Here is a 17,728-nt window from a genome sequence, read left to right as displayed (position 1 = left end):
TAATTTCTTGTATTTTAAAGGCAAAAAATAACTTTGTTAGTTTTCAATGTATGAATTCACATTCTTTTATAAGTTCTACCATTTTAAGGTTAATTCTCTGGTTACATGCATGTAAAAAATCTTTTATTGCCAAAACGAGTTGTTAAAAAACATTATAGTTTGGTAAATCAGTGAATTAGTTATGTAAAATTCAAGCAATGATTCTGTAATATTCAGATCCAGCGATTCTCTATTTGCTCTATTAAACTCTTAATTCAAATAAATCTAAATAGATTAAAAAAATCACAGACGGCATCATTTTAAAGGATTCTTTCTTTCTCCATTTGTCTTTATCATCCATCTCTCCGAACAGCAACTTTCGAGCGCAGCAGAGAATCAATATGGCCTGCTGGAAAGATCTGAGATGGGGTAATCACATTTGTTTATTGCTCGTTCGCTCCTCTTTGTCTTCATGTGAACTCGAGCCCTCGCGCCTGACGGGCACATAAAGTGCAGAGGTCTGTATCGTGTTTCCTAACCATCAGTAATCCCCTTCAAGTCCTCATTTACCCAAACAACGTTTGGCTTTGGGAGGCGGAAACGTGGAAAAGACGCACAATTCCTCTTTTATTTATGTTGTCAACATCAGAAAAGGTTTTAAGATTCAATTTCAAGATTATTTTTTTCTTGGATTAAATGTTTTTATAAGGGAAACCTGAGAAAACAAAGCCTGGCTCACAGAAAGTGATGCCACTAAAAGAAATGTAAACTAAAAAGAGGTTGACTAAATGGTTAATAGTTAGGATTTTATTGTGATTAAAAAAAAAAAAAAAAACAGATTTTTCTAATCCCAAGTAAAACCCTCAATCCGACTCACCAGGCAGGCTCGAAGTGCCACAATGATGGTTTTAATTAAAATGACTACAAATACACCCTTTAAGTCGAATTAATTTTATTTTCATTTTTGTATAAAAAGCTCAGATTTACAAACAAGACAATCTCAAGAAGCTACAATAAAAAACAAATAAACACATCCAAAATCCTGTTATGAGAATTTTGCAGAACAGAAATGGATCATGAATACTTAAAGGAAAAACTAAAAAGAGACTAAAGAATTGTATAGAAATCTGAAAGTTTTTGAAAACAAAGCGACAAATAAATGTAAGTTGGGAACAGCACACATGGCATGTTCATGTGTGAGGCAAGCGAGTAAAGGGCGCAATGCGACACATGAATGCAGGTTTTCCTAGCCAACCTCCACAATCGCTTTAAGTCTGTCCTCAAAGATAAGTCAGCCTCGCAAACCCAAAGGCGGGAAAAGAAAAAAAAGCTGGAACTTTTTGGAAGACGTGTTCACACCAGACTGGTCCGATCCATAGATTCAACTCAAGGCAACTATTCACAAATGAGTTTGTCTTAAAGTGCAAAAAACATCAGAGCTTCAGTATTTATGATCCTTTTCACTCTAATTCAGTCTATAGTTTTAAATTGCCTCTACAAGTGACCAATAAATCAAGGGTTTTCCATTTAATCCTTTCATTGGACAAGCAAGAGGCAACAATAGGGAGGAAAACCCCCTCTAAATAGAACATTTTGGAAGAAACCTCTAGTAGGAACCAGTCATTGTCAGGGTGACCTGTCAACTGCATCTGAAAACTGGACTGAGTGAGTGCGATACAGACGCTGCCATATTGGAACCAGATGTTGTCGGTAAGCACTAATTGGTACACATCAGTTTGAATCGTCACTTCTTTGGGAGCCACTGTTCACCAATCAGGAGTCAGCTTGTTGGAAGTCTACATCCCTTCCACTTGAAAGCAGGCTACACGAAATTTGTCAGTTTTGAATGCTGGATGTTGGGTCCAACAGGCACAACTTCCTGTTTGGAATTGGAGGAAGAACGGGTCACTTAAGTCTGGTTCTCATATAGAGTCAGTGGGGTGATTATCTGCCGTGGCTGGATGGACTCGAAGTGGACGGGAAAGAGACAGACAGAACAAAAGTACAGGAACATCTGTACCAAGACAAATGAACTGCAGCGATAAGAGGATATGAAACAAATAAATCAAAGACAAAATCCCTGAAAGAGCTGTAAGACGAAAGAAATAAGTCGGACATTACAGAAGTTGGGGGACCAGGGAGATGTTTGAAGTGCTTTAAGGCCTTGACACATCAGACAAAGTTGGGGCAGTTAACATGTAAACACTGAGACAATTATCTGATGTCTTCTGTAGGGTTCTGAAGCCCAGCCTGAACTCCCCAACCCAACCAGCAAACAAACAAACCCAAAACTAGATTAGTAAATTAGCGTTGTATATTTTTCCCGCTCACATGATTTGATACATGATCCACGAATCAATACATAAAACTAACTTTGTGGCAACACAATAAAGTCCAATTCTTTAACCTAAATGGATACAATCTAGTTATTTAGGATTCATTTGGCATTGCAAGCTACACAAGAAAATGTATTTTTAATAGAACCGTTTTTTTTCTCTTACTGACCCTTTTTATTTTAAGCAACAACGTCTATAAGACATTAAAACATAAAAGCCTGATATTTTTTGTATTTTACACGGTTTTGTTCTTTGTAGTTAAATAAAAGTGTCACATTAATTTATTCAGCTTTTGTTTAAAGTGCTGTAAGAAAAAACGAGGTTTAGCGAATGTTTAGTCCACATGACACGCATCTCCCACTGTGGGTTCTCTTCAACTAATTGTTATTGACCTGACTTAATAGAAGATGTACTAAAAGAAATAGACAGTAAAGACACAACAGGAAGAGAACTTGACAAAGTTTGACAGACAAATGTTGGGGACCAGGAAGCAGATGAAAACAAACTTGCCTAACATCTGTTATAAGATGGAAAAGAAAGGTTAGTAACTGTAGCTCTAATGACACAAAGTAAATTTGTGTCCTTTGATTCAAATATTCGCTGCTCAACGTTTGTCTGTAAATTTGTCCATAAAGTCCTGTCACATGTGGGAGGAGCTACCGTCAAAAGCTTTTTGTCTCATCGCTACGTGGAACCATCGATTGCATGTCCTCCATTATCAGAAATATTCCACATGAACATGTTCATGTCTTTCATCAGAGAGTCTTTAGTGTGTAAATTCAACATTTTCTGTTTATCAAATTTAGTCTATTTTGCTTTTTTTTTTTTTAGTTTATGTCCTGGTCTGAAGGCATCTGTCCATCACATGTTTCGTTAACCAGTTGGATGAATATTTGGCCTTTGCGTAGGTGGTTCCTCCCAGCCTAAAGCGGAGCCCGGCCCGCTCTATCCTTCCGGTGTGCCGGATTTCCATCATCCGCTGTTCTTTCTATAATCATAACTGGCTCCAATGTGCTTTGCCTGCTTTGCCTCTGGTGCCGGTTAGAATACCATGAAAGAAAAATCAGTTTTATCTGCTTGAGAAGATGCTTTTGCTCGTTGAAATCGACATCTATCTCCAACCGAACAGAACCCCGCTCAGAAGTGGGCTTAGCAAAGCTGTAACACCAGATTAGAAGAGGCCCACGCTGTGAAAGGATGTCCTGAAAGTGGCTACTGGGAACAGAAGGAGCAAAGGCATTGTTCCAGAGGGACCTTGTTTGCATAAACGTTTTGTATGTATAAATTGAAAATATGTAAAGCTATATTCCGCCTATTTATGGACACAGAGGGATTATCGTTTTGACATAAACCAGCAAAGAGCATTTTTGGTTTATTAAACTCCAGAAAAACACACAAAGCGTTTCTGTCCATTATGCAGTGCCAGACATTTCTATATTCTTCTATCTGCTGCAAAGTGCAGCGTGAAAAGATTACCAAGGCAGACAACTGAGGTGAGGGTTGCTGGGAAAAGCGGTTTGCAGTATGGGGATGAATTGGTGGCCCCTGACACCCTTAGGTTTCTTATTTTTATGACGCCTACATTTATCATCCGCCTGTTTTCAGAAAAACCACGAGCTGTTGGCGTCCTCGAACGCATTCGTCTTTGGAAAATAGTATTGATTGTAAAACGAGGCATCACATTTACGTTCCTGTGTGTGCAGTCGGGCGTTCGGTAGCAGGTGGAGGCGCTTCAAAGGCGGCTCATAAAAACCTGTGGATGCTAATCGGATGCTGCTCAGACTCCACACTGTAATTACGCCAAATTCCTGTCTGTTAACTCCAACAAAAACGCACGTGTGAGTCTGCCGGTGGGTGGGGGGGTGGTCGTTGTGTGTACTGCTGATGTCTCTTTGTGGAGGGTGGTTGTGCGCTTGTTGACCACTGCTGTGTGTGTGTGATGTTTGCACAGATGTTTGAGTGGGAGTGCTGTGTGCGCTTGCAGCTTATCTCCACACTCTTCTCACCCAGTTTCTTTGGTCTCAATTGGATGTGGAAGGAAATCCCATGTCTGCGAGCCTTCCACTGCAGGCGCAGACCTGTGTGTGCGCGCCTTTTGTGTGTGCATGTGTGTGTCTGTGTAAAGCCTTTCTCATGCCACAGTGGATTAACCACGCGGTTTGAACGCCATCCGCAAAGGTGAGCCTCAGTGAGGGATGAAAGGAACAGAAAGACTTTGAAACCCAACAGTCAGTTTAACCCTTTCATAGTTTTGTAAACTGCGCTTGTTTACCAACTGTTGCTTTGTACAACACAGATCTCATTTACCCAAAAGCGTTTCTACACTCTAAGCCTGGAACACTTGTAGGAATGCACAATAACATCAGTGACTGCAGATAATAGCGGAAAGAGGTAATTATTGGCTGACAGAAACATTTCTGCAGCTGAGTCTCACTGATGGAGTTCTGCTTTGATGCGACCCAGAATGCATCAGTGCAGCTGCAGCAAACGCTTCATTAGGAAATTGGACAGAGTGTGGACATCCTACAAGTGTCCAACAGGGATTTACGTATCACGTGCACACCCGTGCACAGTCAGTAAGGAGCCAGTGCTTACAACTTACTAATGACTGGAGCATCACCCGTACATCAAAAGTGTGTACAACCTAACATTAACATTAAAAACCTTTTTTTAATAGCAATTACTTGATAAATCGATTCCTACGATCCAACCAGATTGATCTGTCTGAGGCAAGTTCTTAATTGTTGTTGGAATTGACCTATTCCATTATAAATCATTTCAGAATAAAATGGATTATATCAATGTTGGAAAATACCATTTGGTTTGAGGTACAGTAGATTAATTTGACTGTAACGTAAAAACGACCAATCCCAGCAGATTACACACATGTGATGTCAGCAAAAACGCATCAGTCCATCATTCCAGTCCAATGTGTGGAAAGACTTTTAGAAATTTAGCAAAGTCATGTGACCATCCAGTGTTCTAGAACCTTCTAAGAATGTTCCCTTTGGATTCTTTGGATGTAGAAAAACAACAGTGGGCTAAACTTTAGGAAACTAGCATGTGAATGTGTTTGACATTCATTCTAGTTGACTTGTTTGTTTGGACACAGATTTCATTTACACTTGAAGAAATCCAAGGAATCTGGAAAACTTCACTGTTCAGTAGCAGGAATGTCTCTCTGTTTGGGATAAAGATGTTCTGGATCCCTTTTAGGTCAGAGAATCCGACTGGATTAAACTGAAAGGTTGGATTGTTGGGAAATAAAAGATGAGGTGCAAAAGAAAAATTCTTGGAATTTTAAACTGCATTTTTATTTTCTAAACTTGAAACCCTCATCAATTCAGTGGTTTATTACTCCGTCTAGTTTTGTTTAATGCTAATGTAGGTTTTGCTATATCCCAAAGTGGATCTTTGATTCATTTTCTGAGTAGTTTTGACTTTTATTCTTTCATTTTAGTTTCAAAAGATCAGGCTCTAATTTTTTTGTTTTCGTTTTTGCCCGTATCTGTTTGAAAATAAAAACATGGAAGTATTTTTTTTTTTGTCTTGCTAAATGTTGCCAAAGTAACTTTGGAAAAAGCTTGGAAAACATTTCCTCAGCTTTTACTGAGGAAATGGACAAACATGCTCATCACCTGAGCATCTGACAGGTGGACCTTCTACTTTTAGGAGGACTTTGTGCGTCAGTGAAGAGGGAGCCGAGACATTTCCTCTTCCATTCCTCGGATAAGATTCTGTATTGGAGCTGCGGAAATGAATTTCTCTCTGAGGATTATTGCTTGGAGAGAGGGAACAAAGTTGACCTCAGCCATGAATCTCCCACGTCAGCTCAGAGATGAGTCAGAAATGCTGCGAGAACCTCACCTGGCCATTTTCCTGATTAGAGATCGTAGGGATGTCCAGCAGACGGGAGGCAGATCCTGGACACACTGGAGACTCTTTATGCCTCAGTGTCCTCCTGGCAGGATTAGAAAACGGGGGGCCAAGGTGAAGGAATTCTGGGAATCAAACCTAGATAAACATTGACTTATAGAAAAGTCTCTACCGGCTACTAATTGCTAATGGAGCACAGAGAATTTTGGAGAAAAATCTCCAGTGCCATCTGTTTTATAAATGTTATCATAAAAAGATTAAAGTTTTCAAACTTATTATAAATGCTTTGCTAGAATAGCATATTGCGAAGGGTTTGCAATTTATTGGCGTGAAGCGCAGCGGAATGCAGCAGCAGACACACAAAAACCGTTCAGGTCAAAATAACAGAGATTCATGAAATGAGCTTCAATTTAGTCTCACATACGTGGCGGAGAGTTCAAAACCATCCAAGTGTCACAGCCTTCATTATCCCTAAAGAGAGACATTCTTATTCATGTGTGCCTCTGATTAGTGTAAATGATGATGAAAATGGGATTAACTTCGTTTTGGTTGTGAGAAAACCCGTCTGGCCGTCTGCTGGCGGCTCAGCCTGATGTGAGGTGGAACAGCAGTTTAGCATACAGTGTGGTTTCCTAATGTTTCATCATTACTTGCACCCTGTGATGCCGCTCTAACTCCAGCAGCCAGCCGCTCGCCGCGCCTCCTGCTGTTCAACGAGGCGGCGGCGGCGGCGGCTCCGTGTGAGTCGGTCAAAGCTGAAGCGACACCGCTGCCTCTCTGCTCTATTAGCCGCCGTTCCTCAGGTAAAAAAACAGCCGGCAAAACTGATTTCCAGCTGCCCTCCTTGCAGTGTGCGAGCGTCTCTGCGTGCGACTTTTGAGTTGATTTTAGAAGACTAAAAGTGTCATAAACTATCATGACAAACCGCGCCAGCAAATACGCATCAACCTGCAAACCTCATCACTGTTCTCTGTGCTTCTTCTCCATCTGTGGTGTGTGTTTAAAGTTCACCCAACTCCTAGTTTGCTGTCAAATCTTTCTCTACGTCCACCTTGTATCGCCGAGGGTTAGTTTTTTATTCCTTTTCCGGATCTTATGAGCTCAGGTTTCCCGTCTCTTTCTGTCAGTTGATGCAGGCATTGATACTGCAGGAGAGGTGCAGCCCAGAATCCAGGCGGACCTCCTCCATTCAATGGATTTGGTTTTCAGTGTGAGAGACCAAGCTGGAAAGCGCTGATTTGTTTACATCAAGGGCACTGGTCACACCCCCAAGTACACCTCCATATCAAAGTAGTGAGGCATGAACTTTAGAGGAGATGCAATCATATTTTTATGATAGCAGTTGTTTGGTATTTGAAGGCAGTAAACACAAGATGTGAGCAGAATGTTGACAAGAAATCAAAGGCAAGTCGTGTTTTAGTCCCTCTGTCATCGTCTTTTGCCATTTTCATTGGAAGTGGTGGCTTGAACGCAGCAGAAGGGCGTGGACAGGTGTCTTTTATACTGATGACTAGTTCAAACAGGTGACATTAATACAGGTGACCAACGCATGAAAGAACAATAAGAACGTTCTTGTTTGTTTGTTACAATTTTTTTGTTTGATTGTTGGACCTAAATATTTATTTTCTGCAGCGTTATACAAAAATTATTTAAGAAAATAATATCCTGGACATTGTGTGTTTTTTTAGTTTTGTTTTTTTTGCTCTGAATGTTGAATCGCTTTGAGTTGTGCAATGTATGAGAAGCACTTTTTTATAAATAAAGTTTGATTTGATTTGGTTTTGGTTTACCGAACCGCTTCAACTTCCATCAAAAACCGCCTCAACGTTTTACCAGAAATCCTCCGGGTGGAGATTTTTCTGCGTTTGCTTGATCTTTCAGAAAATGACGTGAGAGCAGAAGAAGCAAATTAATCCTGACGGCGTCTGTGCTGGAATTTCTCCTGTAATTCCCTCAAGAAAAGCGTTAGTCATCGCTTTGACTTCATGCAACCACACCCAGCAGCCATGAGCACTTTGTGCGCCACCTTTATCTTTAGTTAACAAAGCAAAAATGTACAGAGAAAATATATCCTATAAACATGAAGTGTTGATACTACTTGTGAAAAAACTCCCTTGATGTGGATGTTAATTGTTGCATGTCCATAGTTTACTTTTTTTGGTATTATTTGTAACTTTGCATGACAAAAAATTCTTTTGATTGTGTATTTTTCTGTGGGTACAAGTATTTCTGTGTGTATTTGTATGAATGACAAATATTTTTTTCTTCCTACGGCTGTCTTTTTATTGCAATAGTTATATAGTGGAATACTTGAATGTTGTTTTTAAAATGGTCTCATCTGCATCATAAGGAGGTGGAGTTTAAGGTCTGACTCCACCCCCTGAAAAAATGACCGTCATTTATTTGTGGTATCAGACCAAACCATTACAGATGGTGTTCGCCACTAAAAACACACGCTTGCACTCTGTCAATTGCGTGTGTGTTTGTTAGTAAAGATTTACATAATTGACATGTGGCTGTCCAATCCTGAGCTTTAAAAGGGGGCGTGTCCGAAACAGCTCGGAGGCGGTTTGTGACAGAAATGTTTGTTTTCAGAAAGAAGGGGATGTGATGAAACTGGTTTGATTGGCGCCCGTCCACCAGAAGCTAAAAGGGGGTTCCAAACAAACCGATGGGTCACATGACCAAATACTGAGTCAACCTCCCAGGTCTAATATTAAAAATCTACAAGTTTTTGATCATTCCAACATCCATCGTTTCCTCTTTGAAGGAAAAACATGACCTTGTTAAAGACCCACTCTGGTGGAAATAGTGTTTTTAATTTTTTAACATGGTTTTGTGGCTTTTTTTTTTGGTTTTTGATAATTTAGGAAAATTAAGCGCAAATTGCGCTTCTGAGTATTCCTTTATTCAAATTGATGTGAATCAAGAGCAGACGGAAAAATGTTGTTTAAAAATGACCATATTAGAAAAATACGCTGGGCGGGGCCACCTGCTGATGCATCCACTGTCAGACAAATGGATCCAGGGGGGCGTCTTTGTTTTCCTCCCCTGAGCTGGAATCTGGATCTAAACGGTACGGCAAACACCGCTAATTTTAGGTCGGGGAGTAACCAGAGCTCCCAGTTATGGGTGATAGGAAGGGGGGACGGGGTTGCCATGCGCCAAAGGTCCCGCCCACATCTCACAGGTGAATTTCTAATGAACTCCTGCCATTGTACTAAAACTTCCCAGTTTTATTTTGGTTAAAAACGTTAATAATAATACTTCACCACTTAGAATCAGGGCTCGACATAGCCATTTGTCCGCTGGCCCGGTCCTGTTTTTCGAGCAGTACGGACCACAAGACTTTATTTTTTACTTGTCCGCTCGGGCCACTAAAATATCTAACAATTAATACATTTTTCACCTTTTGCAATAAAGTATATTTTGCGAAAACGTGTAGATTTACCTCGTCTTTATAATTCACTTTTTCTGCTAGTCCTGTGTTCAGACTTCAAGGGTTTCTATGGGAAACCTTTTCTCACTCTTCTCCTCCTCTCCCGCCTGCGCCGCGCGGCTGTCACTGCCGAGCACCACGCGGCACGCGCTCACTCATTTTTTTTTCAAACTTTATTGAATGTAACAATTCAATACTAAACAATGTTAAACAGCAACAACGAAGGAACAAGCCAGTGGGTTATTATTACATTTTAGGCAGATATATTTAAACTGACACACATATCAGCGCGCCCCCTGGTGGTTTTTCACCGCGATGATCATAAATCCAACACCGTCATTGAAGAGAGACTGAAGCATGTCAGAGATGTGGAAGACATGGCAGGAATAGATAGGAATATGTTAGATGGAGTGACGGGTGGAATTAGTACTATGGACAGCAAGATATTTAATGAATGCATTGAAGATGAAACTGTATGCACTAAGCTTTAAGCTGAATGTCAAAGAATCAAAGGCAACTCAAAATACCTGAATCTCAGACTCAAATGGAGTATAAGGTCAAACTACTTAATTTTGTTTTTCTTTACAACACTGTAAGCAGTAAGTATTTCTAGTTAGCTGAATGATCTCAGTAATTTAATTGTATTTAATTTTTCAATTATTTAATTTAATTAGGTAACTAAAGTAACTAAAAAGTAAATGTAACTTTGCAACAATAACAAAAAGCAGAACCTTAAGGCAGTCAGGGCAAAAAAGTCAATAAAAGTTCTTAACTATTGATTAGGAACAAATGTGAAATAGCAGTGATTAGAAGCAGCATGAAAACTTCTTAACTAGTGTTAACTACTACACTGCAGTGCTCTCTTCAAAACATCTGAAACAGACTAGAGCAGATTTAAGTTTGATATGCTCTATTTTTAGTCATTGAAAAGTGTATAAATAAGTGATGTCACCAGAATGCACCAAATTGCACCATATTAAAATCTTTGAGAAGGTTTAATCGCTAAAAATGAAAAAATCTGGATAGTAGAGTTAAAACACATGTATAAATTAAAGAAAAGAGACGATCAGAGGCTGGAAAAATTAATACGTCTGACCAGTGCAGACTTTGTGAAAGAGTTCATCAAATTTTCCCGTCATTTTTGCTATCAGGAAAAAAAAATCTAAGCTAAACTTTTAAAGCTGGAGGCATTTGTGTAGCGATAATAAGGTGCAAAACACGCTTGAAATAGGTAATAAAGACATTTCGGACTTTTAAATCAAGGTTAAAAGGTCACAAGTTCACTTTGAAGCTTAACTTTAAGACTTCAGTTTTACTGCTCTGTCTGGTTTAGTTCTTTAGTAAATTGAGCAGCATTCATTTCATTTTAAAATGTACTTATTTTTCTTGTTACATCAATATCACAAATACTCTCTGTGGTGAAGGAAGTTCATGTTGAGCCTTTGCGGTAGAATTCAGGGTTTAAGGAGAGTTCACCTGTGGATTTTACCTGCAGAGGCTGTAAATCACATCAATGTGTGAAAACATATTTCAATATGTCAGATATTGAACTGTTTTTTAAGGGAAAGATGAATCAGATCATAGTCTTATTAAGATGTGAAGTGAATTTTGGAAAAAATTTATAGTCTTGACGGTCATAAAAAAGTTCTAGTTAGCTTTGTTTTAGAGGAAATAACTTCATTACCACCTAATAAAATGCATCAAGTCATTAATGTTAGCCTTTAACGTATAGATTTGTTTAGAAACCTAGAAATAAATGTGAAAAAAATCTAAAATGGTAACTTTTGTGTTCATTTTAGGGAGTGAGGTTTTATGTCATCGGAGTTCGACAGGCCCGACACTGAAGACACACTGAAGAGGTAAGAGGACCTTCCTGTCGTACATCCGTTTGTGGCGGGTTAACACACATTCTGAAGAAGGTCAGATGGTGAACAGTGAACCGGTACTCATTTTCTACAGACAGTAGTGATGAAAGGCATCATAATATAGGCCTCACACTTTTATTGTCTGAAATGGGAACCTGGTATTACTAAAAGGAGCCTTAGATAATCAACATGCTGTGGACTAATTCACAGCTCGGTCACCAATTAGAGCTCATCCCAAGGAAAATCGTCCAAATCCGATCATTACATACCTAACTGAGAATCAAGAATCATTTAAAGCCTTTGTCCCAACTGCCCTTACGGGTAGAGACAGGCTGTCTGTGGATGAAAAAGGGTCAAAGATGTACGGGTGGCCCTAGTGAAATATCAACGTCGTGGACCACTTAGCATTAAAATGTTCATGCACGTTCTTTTTTCTATAGGCATGTTGTGAGTGACGGGTCATAGCGATCACTTGAACAAGCATCACAGCTGCTCACGTGATACATGGGCGCTGCTTGTGCGCATCCTCACTGTTAGAAATGAGGAGTAGTTTGTGTGGACGTCCTACGTGCACTTGTGTATCACATGCACACTCCGTGCATGTGACGTGTGCTCCAGTAGTCACACCTAAGGAGTCATAAGTGTGTTCACCTTACATTATCCTTACAAATACTTGATGATGCACTTAACAACACGCACGACAATGGTAAGTTCCATTTTCATGACGACCCTTAAGGGGGACATACAAGACTTAAGGGACCTGCAAGACATGCCTGCCTTCTCTACGACCCTCCACTGATCCGGACAACCCAAAAACCCACAGTACCCGTACAGGGCAACCCTTGTATGGACACATGTAACTAAGGCTCAGTGCAACGCATCGCAACTTTTGGACCGAATCCGAATTAATACCCTACTGCTATGGCTTCTACTTACCTGTACATTTAGCCCTCCAAGCCGAGAGTTATGGAAAAATAGTGCCTTCAAATCCGGACATTTCTACCACTAGATGACATCATCAATAGTCACCGGTCATCTACGTTAACGCGAAGCCGTCACCACTCAGTAAATACAGAACATCGGTTTTAGAACTACCAAAAAATAAGGCAAAAACAGTAAGTCATTACTTATTTTTAAATGTAAACTTCTGTGCTTTAGAAATCTGTTTCTTATCCCGATACCCAGCCTTTTGTCGCTAAAAAGACACGTTCGGACACCACTTAATCCAAATGCCCCTACAGTTGGAGCAATAGGGAAGAGCCGTAGGGGTGGGGATTGAATTGGGAATCAGTCGGCCTTGGCCTCTCAAACTATGTCATAGTTAAGTTCCCGCCAGTCTAAAGAAACCTCAGTGCAAAAACTAAACTTTGTCCCCTAATGAAAGCTTCAGCAGAGAAAAAGGAGAGGTCCGGTTGTTAGAAGTCTGGTTCTTCCTGTGGAAAAGCACAGAACCTTCTGCTGTTGCTCCAGGGAAACATTTACATTTTTAATCTCTTCTGGTGCAAATATCCAAAATTGGCAAAGTTGTTTCCTGGTGTTTCTCCCATCCTGCTACTTTATGCTGCTAATTCTGTGTAGCTTAATTAGTGCTGCTGCCTCACGGGGCAGTTTGTGTTTTATTGATAAATTCCTGCGCTCTGACAAAGAGCAGTTCTTTATGTATGCCTTTTATAGGAAATTCTCATTAAAATGAAGTTGCTGTGTCAACACATAATTTTGGAGAGCAGCTTTCTTATCTTTTTGGGGCCCTTATAAAACATACATTGGTGTTGCGTAAACCCTCAGGGGCCTGTCAGGGTTCTTCAGGGACCAGAGGAAGGCAGGACTGATGATAACCTCTCTGAGAGGAAGTTGTTTGGCTGTAATAATAAACCGTTTGTGGAACGTCAATGATGTTTATCGCAAACTGCCTCTAATCCAATAACAAGCCTGTCTATTAATACCTAACTGTGTATTCAAAACCCTCATCTGTCTGTTTATAATGTGACGACAGCTTTTTGAAGTGGACGAGCTGTTTTTGTTTCATGTCCCGTCCCACGTTGAGCATTTTGAAAATATGCTGACTCATCACAACTTCCTGAGTGAAACTTTGAAAGGCACAATGCCGATGGCATGAAAGGGAGATTTTGGTTGTTTTGGTCTTTAAAATCATATCTTAAGCTTTTCTCCAAAGAGGTGCCAGTAAATCTGTACTTTGTAAATCTTTGCTGCAAAAAGTATTCTGTAGAACAAGATAATTTATGCTGGCGTCTTAATTGAAGTATCAGTAAACCCCCAACGTCAACAGAATCAATCAGTTTTATTGATATAGCATTGTCGAACACAAGGTGCTTGAGATAAAAGACGTATATAAATATTTATTAAAACAACTTAACGTTATAAGACGCATTAAAGCAACAACAATGAAAGACAGACATAAAAAAAGGGAAGGAAACGCAGATGCTAAAATTTGAGGACACTGCATAGACTAGACTAGACTAGACTAGACTAGACGGGATAAAAAAAGTATAAATGATCAACCATGAAAGCCATAAAATGCTTCAAAGCGCAATAAATAAATAAGTTAGTTAAATTAGTTGTTCATAAGGAAAGTCAAAATAATATCTTTAATGTACATTGGCAAATAAAAATCAACTTTTTGATTATTTAAGTGCATTATAATGACAAAAACGACCCCAAAGTGGTATTTTGATCCATTCACACAATTCTGAGGATTACTCTAAAACCTGCTTTCTGAGCACCCGCCCCTCCCAATCCACGAAAATTTACATCGTGACATCACAAAGTGGAGGACAGCCCCTTTCAGGAAGACTCTGGCTGCCAGTCCCGCCCCCAGGCTAAGACACACCCGCTTTATCCGTGAAGCTAGCATCGGCTAAACACTTTCCTTTTTATGCACAATATGCACAACCATCCTTGCAAAAGTTCGGATGATGTTTGTTTTCGCATCTTCATCAAATGGGGGGGACCCACGAGGAGAGAAAGGCGGAGCCTCAGTGATTGAGCCGTCTTCATTCCTGGTAGGAAAATGAACTGCAAAAATATCTCATATTTCATTTGAAAAAAAATCCTTCTTTCGTGTGACAAAGGTCATATATATTGTCTGTCATACATTTGGATGGAGTTTACTCTGAAAGGTTTAAGAACAGCACAATATAGGCCCTTTAAAAAGAGAACCAGAAACTGTCAGAATAACTTTATGATATTTAACCTTTAACCTTTGTCACATGTTTGCCCTAAAGCTTAATTATAACAGTAATCTGCCTTATTGGTACTAAATTTTAAACAAGTTCTGGAGGTCTGTAGATGACCAGTCATGACAAATACGAGCTCGCACAAACACCCGCAAAGCTTTGTGTGTTTTTAAGTTCAGGTCTTTCCATCCGTGTGGGCGTTGCTCTTTCTCAGAGGTGAGCTGCAGCTCCTCACACTGTCAACAAACAGAACTGGTTCCTTCCGTTTGGCATCACAATTCCCTTTTTCAGCCTCTAATCCAGCATTGTGAGCGCTGCTAAAACAAGACCAGTTTGGCTCGAGTCCTTCAGCGCTCTGTTCATTTAAAGGAAGAGCATACGGGCTGTGTTTTTCACTCGGTTCTGAAACTCTGGACCGAGTTTGAATACATAAAGGAGAGATAGAATAACAGGAAAAACATCATCAGAGACTGTCAGGTAGAAATGATCGTGTGTCTGAGAACATGTTTGCTCCAGCTGGGCTAAAGGTTTGTCTTTGTTAGGTTTGGTACACCAAGGTGTTGGTTACCATAACGACTTGGATTTAATAACAGAATAGCAAAATAAAAGAAATTAACTAAACACATTTTTTAACCCTTTAACACCGAAGCTTTAGCTCCATTCGTTCAACTACTGGAACTCTTTCACTGTTTATGCATTTCACATAATTCCAGTGGATTTTAAGTGGAGACAATTGGTCTTTTAGTTGAAATAATAAGTTTTATTTTTATGAATTATTAATATTTCTTGTAATGTCTAAAAGCAATACCAGAAGTAACTTTGTAATATACCAGGGCAATATTTGCTGTGGTAGTTCCGCTCAGTTTCCAGTGATTATTCTGTTTTTATCCCAATCACGATGTGAAAGCCTGTCCGTTTTCTAGGACGTAGTTTCTGCAGAGCAGCAGAAGCTCATTAGACATTTTCATCTCAGTTGTGGGCAGGACTGTTGGTGTGGCGTAAACCTGCACCCATTTCCCATCGTGCCTCTCTCCCACCAGCTCACAACCCCAACGTAACATCATCGGTGTAAGCGAAACGGCGAGCAACGTCAGAGCTATCCAGCCACACAGTTCAGATCCAGATTCCAGCTCGGACTAGGAAAACAAAGACGTCCATTTGTCTGCAAGTGGATGGATCAGAGAGGAGCGCAGCAGGGAGATATAAATACCATCTTTTGTCAAACAGCATCTTTTCATCTGCTCCAGATTCATATTGACTTATTTACAGAAATACTCAGAAATGCAGTTTTGAGCTTAACTTTCCTTAAATGTCTTTCATCATCAGAAAAATGCCACAAGAACACATTTAAAAGCCCAATATTGATCACAGTGGGCTTTAAGTATTTATAGCATACATGATCATTTTTGTTGTTTTTTACTTTTAGGCTGTAAAACGTTAGCAAACGGCTGTGTGGTGGCGTAGTGGTTAGCGCTCTGGCTTCACCGTGATAAGGTCTTTACATTTTCTGCTAGGTTTCCTCCCACAGTCCAAAAACATGCTTCATAAGTGGTTTCTAAAAATGAATGGATGGATGTAAGCTTGTACAAAATAATATTCTGAAGAGGTGCTGTTCATTTTTACAGACCAAAAATGATTTAAAATTAAAAAGGCTATGTTTTATGAAAATCCTTTTTTAATTGGGTCATATTTCAAATAATATTTTAAGTTAATTATGGAACAAAACAACTATAAAAGATAAATATATATATATTTGTTTTATTGATTTAACCTTTATTTACCCAGGAAATGTACTATTGACATTAAGAATCTCTTTTCCAAGGAAGCCCTGGCAAAGAGGAAACATAAATTAAATTTGCAATAAAAATGTAAACATTTTGAACACAAGATAAAATAAATAAAAATGAGAGTTTATGTAAAACAGGTACAGTTAAAAGTAATTATACCATGGTCCGGGTGAATACTCGATTCTGATTGGCTGCTGGGTGTGCATTAAAACCTGATAACCGCACGGGGAAAAAAGAAGTTCCGGTCGGCTAGCTTAAATGTTTTGTATCACTGCGCTGGATTCTTAAAATCAACCTTTTGCTTCATCATTTTGGACAAAAACAAGCGGTAAGAGGTGAACTTTCTCTCTGAACTGATGCTTTATTCAACCAATCGGAAAGATCAGCATATATATATCGCCGAATCTTGACTGCAGCGGTGATGCGGTGCATCACATAACAAATAGTCCGCTTTTTGTGAGAAAAAAACAAGAATTAAGGACTAAAAACTGGTTAATATGTATTGTTTTTGTAAGCGACCATGATATAAGCGGGTTAATGGCCTACGAAGTTTGCATTATTACTTTTTAACGCACTTCGCCTCAGATGGTTCAAGCTTCCACGGCGTGCGTTAAAAAGTAATAATGCACGCTTCGTCGGACATTAACCCTTACATGTTAAATTAAATGAATCATTCTTTGTCTTGGTTTGAGCTTGAAACAGAACACTTGGGTGTTTCAATTCCCTTTATTCCTCCAAACACCTTCTGCGTGGTTCTTGTCCTCCGTCAGTCATGCATCAACCCCTCCTCCTGACAGAGCTGCACTTTTACTTGCCTTTGAGGAGAAAAACCACATTCTTGTCAAATTTTAGTCTTCAAGCTGCTTTTTTTTTCTCTCCCAGAACACATAATAGTTCCTGGTTGACAAGCCTGACATGAACCCCTCCTCGTTGTGGCCTAATATATTCCGAATATTGTGTTGTCGTGTATTTTATTCAGATTTGCTTTGAATATTGCATGAGCAGGCTGGATTTGAATTCAGCGACAGTGATGCTGGGGCTAAAAGACGGGATGCAGTCCATAAAAAAAAAAAATAAATTAAAAAAACCCTAATTTGATTGGAGCAAAAAGCAGGAAAATGAGGACTAATGAGCGGACAGGAGCGCGAAGGCACGGAGACGGCGGTGGAATTAAAGGGATCAGCTCCTGACGACGCAGCGCTGATTGTTGTGAAGGAACCTTCACCTCATCAGTAAATATGCTGATGCATGT

At 39.6% G+C, this 17,728-nt stretch overlaps 1 protein-coding gene across 1 annotated transcript in view; it reads left to right on the top strand.

Moving 5' to 3' along the window:
* The window catches only part of LOC101167917 (plexin-B2), a 168,912-nt gene that overhangs the window by 36,567 nt on the left and 114,617 nt on the right, over window positions 1-17,728 (top strand). The window contains exon 2 of the mRNA XM_004083283.4: window positions 11,430-11,489. The gene's annotated coding sequence lies outside the window, so the exon portion shown is untranslated. The remainder of the gene's footprint in view (window positions 1-11,429; window positions 11,490-17,728) is intronic.

The sequence above is a fragment of the Oryzias latipes genome, chromosome 23, assembly GCF_002234675.1.
Source record: "Oryzias latipes chromosome 23, ASM223467v1".
Taxonomy (NCBI): Eukaryota; Metazoa; Chordata; class Actinopteri; order Beloniformes; family Adrianichthyidae; genus Oryzias; species Oryzias latipes.
Note: the sequence above shows the minus strand (reverse complement) of the source record. Positions and strands in the feature narration are given on the sequence as shown.